This window comes from Microcaecilia unicolor, unplaced genomic scaffold (genome assembly GCF_901765095.1).
Source record: "Microcaecilia unicolor unplaced genomic scaffold, aMicUni1.1, whole genome shotgun sequence".
Lineage (NCBI taxonomy): Eukaryota > Metazoa > Chordata > Amphibia > Gymnophiona > Siphonopidae > Microcaecilia > Microcaecilia unicolor.
The window spans coordinates 22,615-36,728 of record NW_021963858.1 but is presented as its reverse complement, the minus strand read 5'-3'; the positions used below and the strand labels follow the sequence as shown (position 1 = coordinate 36,728).

General features: G+C 42.0%; 1 pseudogene; it reads right to left on the bottom strand.

Annotated features, from left to right (window-relative positions):
* Window positions 1–2,044: 2,044 nt before the first annotated feature.
* Window positions 2,045–14,114, bottom strand: part of LOC115459681 — a 29,063-nt pseudogene continuing 16,993 nt past the window's right edge.

Below are 14,114 nucleotides of genomic sequence, written 5' to 3'. Positions count from 1 at the left end.
AAAACCCTGCAAACCACTTATAGAAACTATCTGACACTCCCAAATAAGATAATCAAATCAAAAGAGTGTCATGATTACTAACTCAAAGGCCACTGACAGATCTAACTGCCTTTGTCTAAATTACATCTTAGGTCTGTCAATAATGCTAATAGCACTGTTTCTGTGTTAAAGTCAAGGCGGGAAACCCAACTGTCTAATAGATGATGCTGGTGTAAATAATCCTGTAATTGTATCCCAAGTACTGCCTCAGGTCTATAATTTAAGTATTGTTTAGAATCTAATGTTGGTCCCTTTAATAAAGGAGTTTACACAATATAAACTAATTGAACATGCATGTTCCTTCCTTTAAAAGTTGATTCACTAAGGCCCCTTTTATCAAGCCGCGGTAATGCCGACAAAGCTCATTCACTTTGAATGTGTTCTGTCGGCATTGCTGTGAGGCAGCTGTATATTCCTTCCTATACTAGGCCTGTAATGTGGCTCTGCTGACGTAAGCATATTTTTAGTTCCTTCCTGCAGCTGCATGTAAGCTACAGTGCTTTCTCAGTAAATGCAAAGTACATGTTACATATCAAGGTGACTCTTAGGAGGAACTGAGGTTATGCGGCCCATATATGGCAGATACACATGGATATAACCTTGGTGGTGATGAAAGACTGAGGACTCTGCAGACTCCAAGATGTTCCAACAGAAATATGTGTTCAGAGAGGAAGGACACCAGATGTTTCATACTACTTATTTGTTAGCCGTTTTCCACGCTGTGATCATGGAATTAGCCAATTGCCACAACGTGTGCATGTGAACACAAGACAAGAGGATGATACAATGTAGGAAATTGCCATTTATGTATACATATAAAAAATAACAGAATATTACAGGAAAATCCATATATGATCCCAAGTTAGTTTAGGAGAAATCACATGATTTAGGAGAAACGAAACTTACAACAGTATATATGTGATGGCTAGGAAGGTTTTTGCTGAGTTTTGTTATTTATTTATTTATAGCATTTATACCCCGCTCGATAGCAGGTTCAGTGCGGCTGGCTACTGGGTGACAACCTGCTCCAGAGAGAACAATTATTTTGTATTGGCTTAGTGAGATACCAATAAAGATTTTTACTGGTTGCGCCTATATCTAAGTCTGATTGTCTCTCTTATTCCAGCCTCTAGGGCTAAAGTGTTTTCCCCTCCCCAGGGGCATGGGACAGGATTTCACACAGCCTCTGGAATGGCTTGATAAAAGGGGGGCACGTACAGGCAACTTATCAAGCTGTGTTTGAACATTTCTTTCAATCAAGCGATGGGAAATATTTCTATAGCTTGTCACATTTTCTTGGTTTCTGTCTGCATTTCTTGATACTGTAGGATCTTCGCTCTCCTCCATGCAATTCATAAAGTAATCGCTCAGGACTGACACCTCTATAATCAATGTTAATGTTTTTTATTGGTCAGGATGGGGATATTCCAGGTTATCATAACCTCTGTTTTCCTCAAATTTTTTCAGGATCATGATTCCGATGCTTTTCTGGTACATTTATCTTGTAATTTTATATATTTATAAGAATTAATAGTCCATTGCAAAGTGATGCTTCTAGGCAGTTTACATAAAATCATTAAAAAATAAAAATAGAAAATAAGCAAAGGAAAGAAAAACTCAAGATTTTACAGAGTTGCCAGTGAATGAGATGTGCCACCTTGCTATGCCTTTCTGTATAAAACATTACTGCCACCAGCACTTCACAGCCAGCTATGAGATGTCAATTGTACCAGTTTTTTCTCTCTACTCGCTGTGAACCATCTAGTCCATAATCCGCTGTCCTGGGCTGCAGCTATCAATCTCTCATCCATAGTTTTCAGTTCTCCTCTCCTTAACTATTCATGTGTCCGGGCTTGATCCCTGTACATTTCCTGGAGTAACACTTATCTGTTCCCACTCTATTTGAGCATTCCGAAAGAAGGCTTTACCACATTCAGTGCATGTACATGGTTTCTCTCATGAATGACTTCTGCACTGTGAAGTATACTTTCTAGCTGAAGCCTTTACCACACTTACCCCCGTTTACAAAGCCGAGCTAGCGGCTGTCGGTGTAGTAATACCAACACAGCCCATTCACTTTGAATGGGCTGGATCTATATTGCCAGGCAGATTTGTAAATGGGGGGTGGGGGTTAATACATTTAGGGGTTCCTTTACTAAGGTGCACTACTGGATTTCAGCGCGTGCTAAATGCTAAAATGCCCCTAGGAATATAATGGGCATGAGCAGTTAACACGCTCTAAATTAGTGCACTTCTAGCTAAAGTTTTTACCACACTCAGTACATACATATAGTTTCACTCATGGCAATTTCTCCAGATGAGTTAGTTTTCCGCATACTATGACAGGAATGAACCTCACTCCTAGGCCAGGGTATGTGGAGTAGGATCTCAAGTTTACTGCTAACATTCGCTGTAGAACTTCCATCATACTACAGAGAGCTTCCTTTTGGGGTTCATAAAATGTAACATGTACAGGCAGCCTATGCAGGTGTGGTTGGAAATTCTTTTCGATGAAGCCTGTAGCTCTCAACATGATGGAAAATAGGTCTGGATTCTTCTGCCACATGTTCTTGTTCTCGGACTGCATTTGTTCCTGCCTCAGGATCTTCTGTCTCTCCATACGATTCACAGAGTAATTGGATTTTCTGGTGTCTTATATGTTTTCCTTTCCCAGTGAAGCTTTTACCACACTCAGTACCTGTAAGTTTTTCAGTCCTGTGTGGGTTTTCTGAAGTGTGTGGTCAGAGTTTGCTTTCTACTAAAGTTTTTGCCATGAATAACATAGAAATCATTTCTCTCCTGTGTGGATTCTCTGGTGTTTGGTCAGTGCTCCCTTCTCAATAAAACTTTTACCACACACAGGGCATGAAAATGGTTTCACTCCTAAATGGTTGTTTTGGTGTCTTATAAGTTTTGCTTTCTGAATGAAACTTTTACCACACTCACTACATGTAAATGGTTTCTCCCCTGTGTGGCATCTCTGGTGTTGGTCAGTGTTCCCTTCTCAGTAAAGCTTTTACCACACTCACCACATGTAAATGGTTTCTCTCCCGTGTGTTGTCTCTGGTGTCTGTTCAGTGTTCTCTTCTCAATAAAGCTTTCACCACACTCACTACATTGAAATGGCTTCTCTCCTGTGTGGATTCTGTTGTGTACAGTCAGATATTCCTTTCTACTAAAGATTTTACCACACTCACTACATTTAAATGGCTTCTCTCCTGTGTGGATTCTCTGGTGTATGGTCAGCTTTCCATTTACGCTAAAGCTTTTACCACACTCAGTACATGTATATGGCTTCTCTCCTGTGTGGAGTCTCTGATGTATGGTCAGTGCTCCCTTCTCAATAAAGCTTTTACCACACTCATTACATGTAAATGGTTTCTCTCCTGTGTGGACTCTCTGGTGTATGGTCAATGTTTCCTTTCTACTAAAGATTTTACCACACTCAGTACATTTAAATGGCTTTTCTCCTGTGTGGATTCTGATGTGTACAGTCAGATATCCCTTACTAATAAAGATTTTACCACACTCAGTACATGTATATGGCTTCTCTCCTGTATGGATTTTCTGGTGTGTGATCAGTCTTCCCTTTGTACTAAAGCTTTTGCTACACTCACTACATGTAAATGGTTTCTCTCCTATGTGGAGTCTCTGGTGATTGGTCAGGGTTCCCTTCTCAGTAAAGCTTTTACCACACTCACTACATGTAAATGGTTTCTCTCCCGTGTGTTGTCTCTGGTGTCTATTCAGTGCTCCCTTCTCAATAAAGCTTTTACCACACTAACTACATTTAAATGGTTTCTCTCCTGTGTGGAGTCTCTGGTGTGTAGTCAATTTTCCCTTTCTACTAAAGATTTTACCACACTCACTACATTTAAATGGCTTTTCTCCTGTGTGGATTCTGTTGTGTACAGTCAGATATCCCTTGCTACTAAAGATTTTACCACAACCACTACATTTAAATGGCTTCTCTCCTGTGTGGATTCTCTGGTGTATGATCAGCTTTCCATTTACGCTAAAGCTTTTACCACACTCAGTACATGTATATGGCTTCTCTGCTGTTTGGCGTCTCTGGTATGTGGTCAATTGTTCCTTTCTACTAAAGATTTTGCCACACTCACTATATATAAATGGTTTCTCTTCTGTGTGGACTCTCAGATGATTGGTCAGTGTTCTCTTCTCAGTAAAGCTTTTACCACACTCACTACATGTAAATGGTTTCTCTCCCGTGTGTTGTCTCTGGTGTATGGTCAGTGCTCCCTTCTCAAGAAAGCTTTTATCACACTCACTACATGTAAACAGTTTCTCTCCTGTGTGGAGTCTCTGGTGTTTGGTCAGTGCTCCCTTCCCAATAAAGCTTTTACCACACTCACTACATTTAAATGGCTTCTCTCCTGTATGGATTTTATGGTGTGTGATCAGTCTTCCCTTTCTACTAAAGCTTTTGCCACACTCAGTACATGTAAATGGTTTCTCTCCTGTGTGGATTCTCTGGTGTATGGTCAGTGTTCCTTTCTCAATAAAGATTTTACCACACTCACTACATGTAAATGGTTTCTCTCCTGTGTGGAATCTCTGGTGATTGGTCACTGCTGTTTGGCGTCTCTGGTATGTGGTCAATTGTTCCTTTCTACTAAAGATTTTGCCACACTCACTATATATAAATGGTTTCTCTTCTGTGTGGACTCTCAGATGATTGGTCAGTGTTCTCTTCTCAGTAAAGCTTTTACCACACTCACTACATGTAAATGGTTTCTCACCCGTGTGTTGTCTCTGGTGTATGGTCAGTGCTCCCTTCTCAATAAAGCTTTTATCACACTCACTACACGTAAACAGTTTCTCTCCTGTGTGGAGTCTCTGGTGTTTGGTCAGTGCTCCCTTCCCAATAAAGCTTTTACCACACTCACTACATTTAAATGGCTTCTCTCCTGTATGGATTTTCTGGTGTGTGATCAGTCTTTCCTTTCTACTAAAGCTTTTGCCACACTCACTACATGTAAATGGTTTCTCTCCTGTGTGGATTCTCTGGTGTATGGTCAGTACTCTCTTCTCATTAAAGCTTTTACCACACTCACTACATTTAAATGGCTTCTCTCCTGTATGGATTTTATGGTGTGTGATCAGTCTTCCCTTTCTACTAAAGCTTTTACCACACTCACTACATGTAAATGGTTTCTCTCCTGTGTGGATTCTCTGGTGTATGGTCAGTGTTCCTTTCTCAATAAAGCTTTTACCACACTCACTACATGTAAATGGTTTCTCTCCTGTGTGGACTCTCTGGTGATTGGTCAGTGCTCCCTTCTCAGTAAAGCTTTTACCACACTCACTACATGTAAATGGTTTCTCTCCTGTGTGTTGTCTCTGGTGTCTGTTCAGTGTTCCCTTCTCAATAAAGCTTTTACCACACTCACTACATGTAAATGGTTTCTCTCCTGTGTGGATTCTCTGGTGTATGGTCAGTGCTCTCTTCTCAGTAAAGCTTTTACCACACTCACTACATTTAAATAGCTTCTCTCCTGTATGGATTTTATGGTGTGTGATCAGTCTTCCCTTTCTACTAAAGCTTTTACCACACTCATTACATGGAAATAGCTCAATGGTGTGGATTCTCTTGTGTTTTGTGAATTGTTCTTTCTGACTGAAGCTTTTATTACAGTCAGTACAGGTAAATGGTTTCATTCCACTGTCAGTTTTCGGCTGGTCTCTGAGACTGTCTGTAGTGAAGCTTTTACTAGCTCAGTAGATGTAAATGGTTTCACTGCTGAATGAAGTCTCTTGCAATTTGTGAGGTTTCCTTCCCAACAAGCTGTATAAGTGTCTGATTCCTCACCCGTTTGAGTTTTTTGATGATCTGTGGCTGCTTCCTCTTGACTAAAGCGTTTCTGACATTCAGCACTTGAAACTGATCTCTGTCCTTGGTGGAATTTTGCATTCTTTGTAAAATTTTCTTCCTTGTTGGCGCTTTTCTCACATCCAGGAGATGAAGATATTCTCTCACCAGTGATGTTTTTCTTGTATTTTGTAATGTCTGTTTTATTGATAAGCTTTTCCCATGTTCTGTACCTGTACACATTGTAGTTTCTTTATTAGTTTTCTTGGGTTGCATTAGCTGTTTCTTCCAACTGAAACCTTTCTCACATTCAGAACTTGTAAAATGTTTCTCTTTTATGACTGTTTTCTGTTGTCCCTGTAGTTCTCTCTTTTGACTGACATTTTTTCCACTGTCCGTACATGTACACGGTCTCTCTTCAGTATCAGATCTGTGATGTGATTTTAGATCGACATGATTGCGGAGGAATATCTCAAAAGATCACAGGAACAGCTTTGATCTCTGGTCTGGTTTCTCTCCTCTTCCCCTGTCTGTTTGAGATTACTGGTACTGTTTTCACACAGAGCTGAGCCTCCTGGTGAAGGTTTTTGTTTATTTTGATTGTTTCCCTTTTCTCCCCAGTCAGAACAGGAATAAGTCTGCTCGTTCTCTCTTTCTGATAACATCTTTTCCCCTTCAGGCTTCTCACTGACCTTCTCTGTATTACTATTTTCAGGCTCCTCTTTTTCTAAAGAAAAAAACAGCATTAAAAGACATAAAAAACAAAGCTACAATCCAAACGTATCATAGGCATAAAAGCAGCAATAATGAGTCAGTAAATGGACAAACAATCCACCTAAAGCCACCTAGGTACATATTTTATATATATGCACTCCATTTAAGTGCACGTCGGATAAGCGCATGCTCGGTTTAACTGCATGCTGTACTTTGGTCCCGTTTTTGGCGCCATCAGTTTCTATGGGGACAAACTTCGGTTTAGCGCACCACTGATAAGTGCAAGATTCGCTTATATGGATGGTTCAAGACTGCTTCTCTGCAGGAAAGACTCTGCATAAGCGCGCACAAGGAATATGGAGGCCGATTGGTGCCTGACAACTAACGAGATTTCAAATTTATCGCCCCTTCAACTGCCACAGGCAGAATAAGCAAAAGAATGTTGTTAGAGTGTACACTGGAGCCGTCGTCGTCACTGCAGCGGAACTGTAAGACTTTAACACTGGCTGAACGAATAGAAGTTCTTAAAAAATTAGAAAACAAACAAAGTCAAGCATCTATTGCTAAAGAATATGGTGTCAATCCCAGTCAAATTTCACATGTCTTGAAGCAAAAAGATCAGCTTCTGGAAGACTGGCAAAACAATACAAATCCACACAGGAAACGTAAACGGGTGGGAAAAGCTGAGGAGGTAAAGATGCTCTTCTTTGGTGGTTTTCTCGAGTCAGGAGCAGACAGTTTCCTGTCAGTGGTCCACTGCTTATGGAGAAAGCTAACCAGCTAGCTGAAAGTCTTGGACTAACTGAATTCAAAGCCACTGTTGGATGGTTGGAAAGATGGCAGGAGAGGAACAACATAAAATTCAAGAAACAGCATGGTGAGAAACAAGACACTGATGACTTGGTGCTGAAAATTGGGTTGTTTCTCTTTCTACCATCTTGAACGAGTTTGCACCTCATCACATTTTCAATGCTGACGAAAAAGGTCTCTACTGGCGAGCGATTCCTGATGGAACACTTGCATTCAAACATGCCGAAACTACTGGAGGAAAACCGTCGAAGGACCGACTGACAATCCTCCTTTGCTGCAATATGGCTGAGAGTGAGAAGTTGGAACCCTCGTCATTGGAAAGAGCAAACAGCCCCGTTGCTTCAAGAAGTTAAGCGACTTCCTGTGTCATACGAGGCTAATGCAAATTCATGGATGACTGGGGAAATTTGGAAACAATGGCTAAAGAAGTTAGACACTAGAATGCGGGCACAAAAGCATCAGATTTTGTTACTTTGTGATAATTATGCTGCACACAGGGATGATGTCAGGCTGTCTAACGTCAAGGTGGTCTTCCTGCCACCAAACACTACCTCTCTGATCCAACCTATGGATCAGGGAATAATAGCCAATTTCAAACAACATTACGTCGTCTGCTGAGCGTTATGGATGACCAGACTGGCAAGGATAAACGTGCTCTTGAACTGGCTCGTAATCTATCACTGTTGGATTCCCTACATATGCAGACAGAAGCCTGGAATCATGTAACACAGGCAACCATTGTGAACTGCTACAAGCGGGCAAGCTTTGTTAAGGATGTGGAGAGGTGCAGCTGTTAAAACGCGTCAGATGGACAGGTTATTGACATCCCAGCCGGTGTTACTGAAGAAGACTTTCATCGCTACGTAGCTGTTGATTACAATCTACAAACAGATGAAGACAGCACTGGTGTCGAGATATGCGCCTACACGCAGGCAACAACGGCTGATGATGAAACAGATGAAATGAGCAGTGAGGCACATGCTGACGAAATTCAACAACCTCCTCCTGTCACTTTTGCAAGAGCGTTGAAGAGTCTCAACACCATGCGGGCCTATCTGGAGGCCACTGGATGTCAGTGCTATGACAGTTTTTACCATCTGGCAGACGTAGTCTACGGAACTCACAGACCCAATAGTGTACAGAGGACTATAACTGATTACTTCAAGTAAGCCTAACGTCAGTTAACGGAGACTATATAACGTCAGTACTGTACATATGTTTATCAGATGTCTAGCTTCTTTGGGTAACAACGGTTAAGTGCACGCTCCGGTTAACTGCATGCATTTCTTTGGTCCCAGACCCTTGCACTTAAGCGGATTGCACTGTATATATATTTTTTTGGGGGGGGGGGGTAGGGGAGAGGTTATGTGTTTTGTTCTTAGTTATGTGCATAGGGTATTGTAAGAAGATCCTTATATCCCTTTATTTGTGTTTATCTTTAAGGGGATTGTTTGTCCTTTTTACAATTTATAATTTTACTCCTGAATGTCAAAACATGTTGGGCTGACGAACTTTGGACATAGAGTTTCCACTACTTATAAGGCTGTTTGATTTCTTAAAGGATTTTAAGAAAACAATTACTGCCTCGTCATACTTGAAAGGTATTATAACTACACTAGTAAAAAAGGCCCGTTTCTGACAAATGAAACGGGCGCTAGCAAGGTTTTCCTCGGAGTGTGTATGTTTGAGAGAGAGTGCACCCCAGCTGACCTGTTAATCATCCAGGGCAACCACTCCAGGTGCCAAACCGGATATCTCTGCCACCTCAAGTTTCCAGCTGGAGGCTTCAATTAGAACGTTGGAGGTGCCTTTTACATATAGAGAAGATAAGTATTGCCATACTGGGACAGACCAAAGGTCCATCAAGCCCCGCATCCTGTTTCCAACAGTGGCCAATCCAGGTCACAAATACCTGGCAAGATCCCAAAAAAGTATAAAACATTTATGCTGCTTATCCTAGAAATAAGCCGTGAGTTTTCCCCAAGTCCATTTTAACAATGGTCTACGGACTTTTTCTTTCGGAAGCTGTGCAAACCTTTCTTAAACCCCGCTAAACTAACTGTTTTTACTACATTACACGCCCACAGTACCGAGCGCTACTTACATTTGTAAAATGCCCCCTTAGTAATACACAGACCCCTTTACATTCCCTCGATGCAGAAAATACAACATATCACCAGAGATGCAGATAGAATACATGATCTCACTCAAGTTGATATTTAAAAGCTCCTTTTGGTCTTCCCACATAGGCGTAAGAATAGCCATTGAGTCCTGATTCTGTCTCCAACGGTGGCCAGTCTGGTCACAAGTGCCTGGCAGATCCCAAAAAGTGGATCTATTTCTCATGGTTCATTTTCCACAGACGAGCAATGGCTCTGCCAAGTCTACCTGACTAAAATGTTTTTATGGATTTTCCTCTTTCGAACCCATCTATCGTAGTTCCTTTGACCACATCCTCTGGTGCAATGCACAGTTTAATTATGCGCTGCGGGTAAAACAACCTTTTTACGTTCTCTTAGGCTTCCGTGGTGGGCGTCCTGTTGTGGTTGTTCGGGTCTTGCCGTGTTTGAATAAATGTAATCGACGTTTCATTTATTGTACTGTGACTTTTATTTTTATGTTTTTATTTTTTACAATTAATATGTAAGTTTTTACTATATAATTTATATTTTCTGTACTAATAGTGTTAATGCTTTATTTGTATGTATAGACCCCAGACGCAGGACACTTTGCTGAAACACAGGCCGTGCCAGGTCCTTCAATAAACTTTGCTTCCTTCTGCCTAAGGCTTTGCCTGTCAGGTCCATCCATGGTCCACTTCACTTCTGTTGTGTTGTTTGGTTTCTGTTGCTGACTCCCTCTTGCTCGCTTGCATTGTATATAGAGTGGGTCACCTCGCCATCGCTCATTAGGTCACCCAAGGCATCCTGCACTGAGACTCACCCACTGCCAGTCACTCCTTAATGTGATTGAGAAGGGATTTTAACAGGGGGAATAAGAGGAAATCCTTACCTAGAGACATCAGAGTCTCATAATTCTCCTTCATCACCTCCCTCCAAAGCTCCTTCTGCCCTTCATCTAAATACTCCCACTCCTCCTGGGAGAAAGAGACAGTGATGTCCTCAAACGTCACCCGCATCTGAAACACAAACCAGAAACACAGTCAGGGACACAGGGAGGTGCTCAGAATGCATTAGATTTCAGCTCCTGACATGTTACCTCTCTCGTGCCTTTGTTTTGGGGTTGTAGCTGCAAATATTAAAAGAATTGCTTTATCTATAATATGTTTTGTGTAGAATTCTTCCAGCATAAACACTCGGCTCTTCTTTGCTCTGGGACTGATTCCACCTAAGCTGTCTCCCAGCTGAGGCTTGAATCCCCCCCCCCCCCAGCATTCTCAGTCTCCAACTAGTATGAACCCCTCCCCTAAGAAGGATAAACCCCCCAGCTTTATTTCTCTTTTCCCTCATTCCAGCATCCTGTAAGATAATCACAGATAATAAATTACCTGTTTCCAGGTTCCCCAAGCAGAACTATCAAGCAAATAATCCTGTACTAGATCTAGGGGTGGGAACCTTGGAACCTAGCCAAATATGTCCGTTAGAAAGAACTGCAGCTGAGAACGCAGGCTGATATATATATATATATATATATATATATATATATATATATATATTAGATTTATTATGGTATATCAGGTAAGAAAATAAAGCTAAGGTATACACAATAGAACTCTGCAAAGCTTTGGCTGAATACAAAATTACTGGCTGATAAAAATTACACTCATACGTCACACTACTAAACACTAATTCTTACTGGTTACCAGATAAAATTACACCACTGATCAGTCACACTATGTTACGAGGTTGTACAGTTATTAGCAGCTTCTCCTGATCACAAGTATGACGCCACCAGCCTTCTGCTCAGGTAACTAACTAGCCCCCGACTAACAGGAAATGAATCACCAGGCTGAGACCTCAGGGTCGTCTCTCTCTCGGGAGCTGGCACGGGACACCTCACAGACTCAAGCTGATATGGCAGCGAGTCTTAGTCAGAGCTAGGACTGGAACTCTGCAGCAGACAAAGAGGGCACAGGTCACTCAGGGCAGGTACAGCTGAACCACGATACCTTCCTCCAGATACACAGTTCATCAGTTGGTGGACCTTATTAGGTCTCACTGGTCTTCTTTCCACCTCCACCTTCTTCCAAGGTTTCCGACTAACTCCCTTCTTGTTCCCGCTCTTCCCAGTACCTCTTGGTCCGGTGGCTGCAGGAACCAATCTGGATCTTTCTCGGCTCACTGCCTGCAAGAACAGTCCGTTGTTTTTGACCTTCAAGTTGTTACATTTTGGTATGCATTTTCTGTTTCTCACCCGCCTTGCTGGGGCCAGCCTCTCAGGAGATAAGGGGGCCTGGTTTGCCCACAGCATGTCCTTGGTGTTGAGCTTCTGCTGTAATTTTCCACAAGCTGCAAAGTTGTTTCTGCTGACACAGAGATGTGCCGTCAGAGTTTACAGCCTCCATTTTGCTGTCATAAGATTATATAGGCCAAGGCCCGCCAGGTGAGACACACATGGAAATAATCCTACAATCCCCACCTCCTCTGCCAGGTCTTTCGCCATTCCGCCCAGTGCGCACACATCCCATGACTCTCTGTCAATCTGTCCCCCCCCCCACTCACAGTAAAAATGTGCAGAGCTCTCTCTCATATCTACCCCATTGCATATATACACTAATTCTCCTTCTGAAATCCCTCTTCTCCCCAGCAAACATAGTTCCACAGTTATCTCAAAATACCCCCCACCTCACACAGCCCCCTGCTCACAACCTGCCACAGCTCTCTCAACCTCTCCAGCACTCACAGCATCCTAGCCGTCCCAAACCCACCCTAACGCACACAGACCCCCGCAGCTCTTTTTGAATGCTGCCAATACATCTCTGCTCTCTGTCTCCCTCCCTCGGTACATACATCCACCTACACCCAACTACTCCCCCCACCTATGGAATCCCCAAATTCAGCCACGGTACTGCACTCACATATTTCACCCATGGCACCCCCGGCTTGCCCTCCTTCTCCCTATCCACACTTTCAGTGTTTACACCCCTCCTCAGCTTGCCATTTCCATCCCCTCTCTCACTCCCTAAGCAGTACTGCTTGACTTGACCCATTCATTATCTCTTAATTCCCTCCTTCCCCGATGCCCTACACAAGTGCTGCATGCCAGATCCTGCTCGTCAGCTGACTTTGACTGCTAAATTTGAACCATGGTTCAAATTCAGCCATCAGAGCCAGGGTAGCAGAGGAGCAGGACATAACTCAACATGCAAATGTTCTCCTCCTTCCCCTCTCTTTGTGGTGAGTGTCAGAGAAGTAGAGGACAAGAAATTAAATGGAACACGAGGGTGGTGCCACAGGAGAGCAGGTGCGTTACTTGGTGGGGGGAGCGAGAAGGATCAGTTTGTGAGTTCTGGGGGAATCGACATTGACAATTTCAGCACCGGCTTCACCCCGTGCAGAATTTCCTCAGGAATAAGATGATGCACCTCACACTCACTTCTGTTACTGCCAGAGAAGAAAAGGAAGACGTTTACGTCTTTATTAATTTAAAAAAAACCAGCTCCAAGGTTCTCGGCAGATTACATAATCACATACGTAATTTAAAGGCAAACTTGAAATTCCGAACAAATTTACAAAATATCTTCAAACTCAAAATACTGAAACAAGTACTAACTAGACCATCATTTTTTTTGTTACATTTGTACCCCGCGCTTTCCCACTCATGGCAGGCTCAATGAAGGGTTAAGTGACTTGCCCAGAGTCACAAGGAGCTGCCTGTGCCTGAAGTGGGAATCCAACTCAGTTCGCCAGGACCAAAGTCCACCACCCTAACCACTAGGCCACTCATCATCCCAGCTGTAAGTCGGCATAAATACCCATGTCTTGAGCTCTTTTTTAAATTCTTTAATATTTCTTATTCCCATTGGCAACTTGTTCTGGTAAACCAGCAATGTAACAAATCTTACTTCTATCTCAACAGAACGATATAGGAATTGATTCATTTTCAAAATGAAACACTGTAGAATTATCAGGTGCATCACGTGTTGTAAGTAATAAAATCTGAGTCTTGTTAATAATTTAATTTCGGACTATTTGAAGACACCCAGAAGTTAATAGATTGCATTATTAACCTCAATCTAGCAAACATATCTCCAACACTTTTCTCCAATGGAATCAAACTATCTTGTCTACATATAGTCTGAATTGTACACCAAACAATTAAACAACCGACTAAGAGGTATTAAAAGAACAGAAGAGACACCAGTTATTAAAGACTTGATTCTGACACATCATTGCCCTGTATAACACAAAACATCTACGTTCCATTTCAATACCGTACCCCATATTCCAATAGATTTCAATCTGGTTTATCAGAATGACATGATCGATGTATCAAATGCTGCTAAAACATCCTAAAATACCAACCAAAACGTTGCCCATTACAGTACGTGTCACATCAAACAATGATGATAACAAAGTCTCTGTATCATGAAAGGAACGAAAACCAAATTGATTAGGATCCAAAATCTTATGTAAATCCACAAAAATGAAGTGTTACTGTCAGAGATTTATGTCCTGAGCAATAAACATTTCTCTCATTTCAATCTTACTATTACCATCCACAATCAGACAATTCTGTACATAACATAAGCTAAACTTAC